Below are 7954 nucleotides of genomic sequence, written 5' to 3'. Positions count from 1 at the left end.
ACCAACGCGCACTTGGAGTTTTCGAAAGGAAAGTGCTGCGTACCATCTATGGTGGGGTGCAGATGGCGGACGGTACGTGGAGGAGGCGAATGAACCACGAATTGCATCAGCTGTTGGGAGAACCATCCATCGTTCACACCGCGAAAATCGGACGACTGCGATGGGCCGGGCACGTAGCCAGAATGTCGGACAGTAACCCGGTGAAAATGGTTCTCGACAACGATCCGACGGGCACAAGAAGGCGAGGTGCGCAGCGGGCAAGGTGGATCGATCAGGTGGAAGATGACTTGCGGACCCTCCGTAGACTGCGTGGTTGGCGACGTGTAGCCATGGACCGAGCCGAATGGAGAAGACTCTTATATACCGCACAGGCCACTTCGGCCTTAGTCTGAATAAAAAAAAAAAAAAAAAAAAAATAGTTGCCACTGCCCGCCAAGCGGTAAAACATTGGTGGCAATATAGTGTTGCAGGTTTGTTCCGCGAGTCATGTAATAATCATGGAGAAGGACTTTTCTTTTAGTTCAGTATCCCTACTATGGTGAGCTATGAAAATAGTCACCAGTAGGGACTGAAGAGACACAGTTGGTTGCTGGTCGATAATTGAATTCATGTATTCTCGATCACGTCTTAAATAGCTTACACAATCTACATGCTGTATTTGGTAGAAAAGAGACAACTGGAGTGACACTTGTGAAAAGTGCTCATCTTACAATTTTGGTGGCCGGTGGTCTTACCCGTAATGTGTTGGGCTAGACCCTACGTTAGAACGAAAGAGGTAAGAAAGAGAATTCTATAACTGTGGCTCGGGCGCCGCATATGGTTGCAATTTCATAGCTTGCATTTTGGAGTGCATTGATCGAAATAAGTAATTTGAGTATATGATTTATTGACTTGAAGCATGTTACGTATCAGTGGTTCTCAAGTACCATGACAATAGTTGCCACTGCCCGCGAAGCGGGACAACATTGGTGGCAATATAGTTGCCACTGCCCGGCAAGCGGGAAAACAGGCAACAACAAAAATATAAAAAGATTTTTAAAAATTTGGTTTTACGTAGAATCAGTCAAATAAAGGTACGTTACATTTTTTGGTGAAGAGTCCTAGTCAGAAAACGCAAAAATAGCCTTGGGCTAAAAACCTCTTTAATAAAGATTAAAAAAAAAAAAACGCATAATATGTGAAAAAAAAAAATTCGCGTTTTTTCTCCCAAGGGGGGACCCTTGGGAAAAAAACACAATTTCGTCAAAAATCCAAAAACCAAATATACAGAAAGGCAAAGCTTTTTTCACGCTAATCACGTAGTAATCTAACACAGAAGATTCAAAATAATTGATACCAACGTTTTTTTAACGAATTATAACTGAAAATTCTTCTTCCACTCGAAACTTACGATCTGTTCGTAAAAAAACTGTTCTCAAATTGATATTTCAATTTTTTTATGGCTCAAATTCATCTGGGGTGTTACTAGGAAGCAAATAAAGTCACTACATGTGAAATAATAAGTAGAGCTCTTGTTAATAAATAGAAAAACATATTATTTGTTGGTGGCAATATAGTTGCCACTGCCTTATAAAGGGTTAAACACGGTGGTGAGGCACTGGCTAGAGCGCTGCACTGGGTCATTACCAAGATTTGGGAGGAGGAGGTTTTGCCGCAGGAGTGGATGGAAGGTGTCGTGTGTTCCATCTACAAAAAGGGCGATAAACTGGATTGTAGCAACTACCGCGCAATCACATTGCTGCCTACAAGGTACTCTCCCAAATTTTATGCCGTCGACTAGCACCAATCGCAAGGGAGTTCGTGGGGCAGTACCATACGGGTTTTATGGGCGAACGCTCCACCACGGACCAGGTGTTCGCCATTCGCCAAGTACTGCCGAAATGCCGCGAATACAACGTGCCCACACATCATCTATTTATCGACTTCAAAGCCGCATATGATACAATCGATCGGGACCAGCTATGGCAGCTAATGCACGAAAACGGATTTCCGGATAAACTAACACGGTTGGATTCGCCAAGTACTGCAGAAACGCCGCGAATACAACATGCCCACACATCATCTATTTATCGACTTCAAAGCCGCATATGATACAATCGATCGGGACCAGCTATGGCAGCTAATGCACGAACACGATGGATCGGGTGATGTGCGTAGTTCGAGTTTCAGGGGCATTCTCGAGTCCCTTCAAAACCCGCAGAGGGTTACGGCAAGGTGATGATCTTTCGTGTCTGCTATTCAACATCGCTTTGGAAGGGGTAATACGAAGAGCAGGGATTAACACGAGTGGTACAATTTTCAATAAGTCCGTCCAGCTATTTGGCTTCGCCGACGACATAGATATTATGGCACGTAACTTTGAGAAGATGGAGGAAGCCTACACCAGACTGAAGAGGGAAGCCAAGCAGATCGGACTAGTCATCAACACGTTGAAGACGAAGTACATGATAGTGTAGTATTAAAGAGCGATCGTAATAAATGTATTCTCAACAAAAGTTATTAATGTGTATCTTCATTGAAAATCAAAATGAAAGATATAATTCATTTTATAATCCTATTATTCGAAGTCGTAAAAGCACCTTATAACCCTATTATGCAAAAGGCCTTTTGGAAAAAAAGAGAAGAAAAAAAAAAGTGTGAAACTGTTTCTCCTCGATGTTTTCCCCTTCGCTGTTTCTGATTGGTCGGCCTACTTGAGCATTCAGCTATAAAAGCGATGACGTTCGCTTGGATTGTTGATTCATCAGTCAGACGTTGCAGACAGCAGAAGTCAGCCATAGCAGCAGTAATGCTACGTTTTGACAGGGCAAGTGAATTAAACAACTCAGTTGAATTCAATTGACTTGCCAAAAGTTGAACATGTTCAACTTACTTTTTGTTCAAGTGAATTGAATTAAGGTGTTTACACGTTCAATTCGCGTTCGATTCAAGCGACTTGCTCAATTCACTTGTCTTGTCTAAACGTAGCATAAATTGGACCCGACGCGCTCGTCATCATTCGGACATCATCGGCAGCAGCGCTAGCAGAGTACCGACGCGGAAGGGGAGGAAAAGAGCTTGGGCATCCATCGGCGACATTCATTCGTCGTCACACTTTGACATCAGCGCATCAGCGGTGGTGAAAAACAACACCTACCCACTCGTTGCCAGTGGTAGCAGCGCGGAAGATTAGCATCTAACCAGAAATCGCAGCAGCATCGGAATCAAACGGCCCTTTTCAGGGCCAAGGTTACAGAGGAAGATTTAGCCATACAAACTACACTGTCTGGTTTCACTGAGGAGAGGAACATTCGGAGTCCGGTCGCAGTAACAAAATCAACCGGCCCTTTATCAGGGCCACAGTTAATTGAAAGTTTTCCATTGTTACTGCTCTGTCCGGCGGCAACAGCAGCGATTTCGTATCGGAATCTTCAGCATCGGCACCGAATCATCGAATACCTGGGCGGATAACCAGTGTCATAATGACCCCCGGCTACGACACCTACCCACTCGTTGCCAGTGGTAGCAGCGCGGAAGATTAGCATCTAACCAGAAATCGCAGCAGCATCGGAATCAAACGGCCCTTTTCAGGGCCAAGGTTACAGAGGAAGATTTAGCCATACAAACTACACTGTCTGGTTTCACTGAGGAGAGGAACATTCGGAGTCCGGTCGCAGTAACAAAATCAACCGGCCCTTTATCAGGGCCACAGTTAATTGAAAGTTTTCCATTGTTACTGCTCTGTCCGGCGGCAACAGCAGCGATTTCGTATCGGAATCTTCAGCATCGGCACCGAATCATCGAATACCTGGGCGGATAACCAGTGTCATAATGACCCCCGGCTACGACAGATAGGAAGAGGTTCAAGAGAAGACAATGTGAGCCACCCACCGCGAGTTTGCATCGGTGGTGACGAAATCGAGGTGGTAGAAGAATTTGTGTACTTGGGCTCACTGGTGACTGCCGAAAATGATACTAACAGAGGAATTCGGAGACGCATGGTGGCTGGAAATCGTACATACTTTGAACTCCGCAAGACGCTCCGATCGAATAGAGTTCGCCGCCGTACCAAACTGACAATCTACAAAACGCTCATTAGACCGGTAGTACTCTACGGACACGAGACCTGGACGATGCTCGTGGAGGACCAACGCGCACTTGGAGTTTTCGAAAGGAAAGTGCTGCGTACCATCTATGGTGGGGTGCAGATGGCGGACGGTACGTGGAGGAGGCGAATGAACCACGAGTTGCATCAGCTGTTGGGAGAACCATCCATCGTTCACACCGCGAAAATCAGACGACTGCGGTGGGCCGGGCACGTAGCCAGAATGTCAGACAATAACCCGGTGAAAATGGTTCTCGACAACGATCCGACGGGCACAAGAAGGCGAGGTGCTCAGCGGGCAAGGTGAATCGATCAGGTGGAAGATGAATTGTGGACCCTCCGTAGACTGCCTGGTTGGCGACGTGTAGTCATGGACCGAGCCGAATGCACACTTAAAAATATCCTTGTAAAATTATGTCATGGAACATGCACATAAAAGGAGCGGCCAATTTACCATAAATTTATGTCAACCTTTAAAATTACATGGTAACAAAAAGCCAAAAAAAATACACGCCATGACGTAAAAGTATGCTACCGGAGAAGCTCACTTCTACGTCATGACGTGTTTGCTTTCTATGGATCACTATATAAATACAATACACAATTCTTTGTTTTTATATTTCTGCATTCAATACCTACCAACGATGAATTGTGTTTATAACAAATCCTAAATGGCACTATCCACGACGCATAACGGTATCTCATTTTCAAAACACATAAACTACACTTGTTCAGACGCCAGAACAAAACATGTGGAGAAGATTACGATTGATTAACTGAATGCACTACTGACTTTTGTTCGGCCCATCTTATAAAATTAGGCTTGATATTGAACGAAAATTAAGCTGGTTATCACTATAGCATCCTTATAGCATGCTTTTATTTAGAATAGCAACTTATAGCACTTGAAGATGATTATATATAAGTTTAAAACCCCCAGTGGCACAAGCACTTGCGAAATGCATTAACAATATATATCACATCATCGTTTCTGTGTCAAATACTATATAATACGAGAACATTGACGAAAGCACCAAAACCAGCCGACATCGATTAAGTTTTCACTACCGCGCACCTACCAAGCGATCAGACTACTGACTGACTGATATGTGCCCCCAGTTCATGTTCATGTAAATTTTCGGTAGAACATTTCTTTGAAAGATACATGAAAAGAATCGTAAATTTAAGTCTTATATAAGATTAGGTTATAGAAAGTTAAGTGCATCAATGATTCGGTAACATGTAAAATCCATGAATTTTTAGTGTGTGGAGAACACTCTTATATATAATAGATTCCCGACGCAATCCTCAAAGAAAAGGATTCCCGATGCACTCCTCTAAGGAATCCCAAAAACAACTTTTGAACAAAATTCATAAAGAATTCTTGACGCTTCACGTCGGAATCTCTTGAAGATTCCCATCGCAATCCTCAAAGTATCCCCAACGGAATCCCTGAAGGATTCACGACGGAATACCTAAAGGATTCCCCTCGGCATCCCTTATAGATTCCCACTGGAAGCCCGGCAGGATCCAGGCCAGAGTCCTTGAATGGTTCCCGTCAATATCGTTGAAGTATTCCCGTCGAAATCCTTAAAATATTTTCGCGGGAATCCGCTCGGGAGTACTTAAAGTACTACCGTAGAAATATTTAAGGGATTCACGTCGGAATCGGATTTTCGACGGATTCCTCAAACGATTCTCTACGGAATTCCAAAAGGATTCTCGACGGAATGTCAAAAAAAAACAAACTAAAAACCTCATTAATAAAGATTAAAAAAAAGAAAAAAGATTTATCCACCTATTAGTGATGATGCCTTTCTAGTGCATTCTTCTTCTTCTTCTTATTGGCATTACATCCCCACACTGGGACAGAGCCGCCTCGCAGCTTAGTGTTCATTAAGCACTTCCACAGTTATTAACATGAGGCTAGCACGATGATACTTTTATGCCCAGGGAAGTCGAGACAATTTCCAATCCGAAAATTGCCTAGACCAGCACCGGGAATCGAACCCAGCCACACTCAGCATGGTCTTGCTTTGTAGCCGCGCGTCTTACCTCACGGCTAAGGAGGGCCCACGTGCATTATATTTGTTTTATTCCAAAATGCAATGTCCGATCGAGCCAACTTGTTGCGAGTAAATCAGATAATGCTAAGTTCCAAAAAGTGTGTCTACAAAATATGTACACTTACACACATACACACACGCTGAGTAGATCGGTATAAAACACTGTGGGTCTGTGGGTCAAAAGTTCTTTTTTGGAGGAATCATATAGCCTTACGGTACAACTCCCCCTAATGGCCCGTTTACATATGAGCTAGTTTTAGCGGACAATACTAGCTCGATATTAGCATAATGTAAACACTATTAGCACATGACAATTCCTGTTTACATTATGCTAATTTCGCGCTAGTATTGTCGGACAGTGCATTGTCCGCTAGAACTAGCTCATATGTAAACGGGCCATAAAGGATTCACTTCGAAATTCTTAGAAAATTCTCATCGGAATCCCTTGAGTATTTCCAACGAAATCCCTAAAGGATTCCCACTTGAATCCCTGCAGGATTCCCGTCAGAATCCCTAAAGGATTCACGTCAGAACTGTTGAAAGATTCCCGTCGAAGTCCCTAAAATATTACCGTTCTTCTTCTTCTCTCTTCTCTTCTCCATTGGCATTACATCTCTCACTGGGACATTGCCGCCTCGCAGCTTAGTGTTCATTAAGCACTTCCACAGTTATTAACTGCGAGGTTTCTAAGCCAAGTTACCATTTTAGCATTCGTATATCATGAGGCTAACACGATGATACTTTTATGCCCAGGGAAGTCGAGACAATTTCCAAACCGAAAATTGCCTAGACCGGCACCGGGAATCGAACCCAGCCACCCTCAGCATGGTCTTGCTTTGTAGCCGCGCGTCTTACCGCACGGCTAAGGAGGGCCCCAAAATATTACCGTTGAGATCCCTAAATGATTCTCGTCAGCATTCCTATAACATTCCTGTCGGAATCTCCAAAGAATTCCCATCAAAATCCCTTAAGGAAATCCCTACATCCTGATCCTGATGATGTCCCTACAAAATTCGCGTCGAAATTCCGTCGGTGTCATTAAAGTATAAAGAGTCCTTAAAATACCGACGAACTTAAAGTATAAAATAAAGGATTCATGTCGAAATACCTAAGCGAGTCCCTGAAGGATTCCCGTTAGAATCCTTTCGAAATTCCTAAAGGATAGGATTCCCATGGGCATCCCATCGCAATCCCTTAATGATTCCCGTCGCAATCCCTAAAGGATTCCCGTTGAAATCTCCTCAGAATTCTCGACGGAATCCCTAAAGGATTCCCGACTGAATCCTTCCAATGGGATGCTGATGAGAATTAATTAAGGGATGCCAATGAAAATCCTTCAAGGATGCCGATGAAATTCCTTTAGAAGCTATGACGGGAATCCCATTCGGAAGCTGACGGGAATTTCCATGGGAATCACGAAATGTTTCTTGTTGAAATCCATAAAGGAATCCTTAAGGGACTTTAGAAAATGATTATTTATACTTTCCCTGTGATAACACTTCGACTTCGAAATATGAGTCCATAAGTAGCCCTGATAGTTTATTACTTACCTCACTCGCGTTAGGATTTTTGTTCATGTCCTCGACAAAAACACTCAACGGATGTGCACCGATAGAGGCCCTCCCGGATAAAAAATATCATTAAAATATCATAAATTTTATTGTTACAACACCATTTGAAACATTATTTTTACCATTGAATATATAATGGAATTTTGACAATAAAATCACATGAGAAATAATGGTTTTCCACGATAAAATGAATGGTAAATGGGACTTTTACAATTAAAAAAGGGGGATTGTTA

Source organism: Armigeres subalbatus, chromosome 3 (assembly GCF_024139115.2).
Source record: "Armigeres subalbatus isolate Guangzhou_Male chromosome 3, GZ_Asu_2, whole genome shotgun sequence".
NCBI lineage: Eukaryota > Metazoa > Arthropoda > Insecta > Diptera > Culicidae > Armigeres > Armigeres subalbatus.
This window is presented reverse-complemented; position numbering follows the sequence as displayed.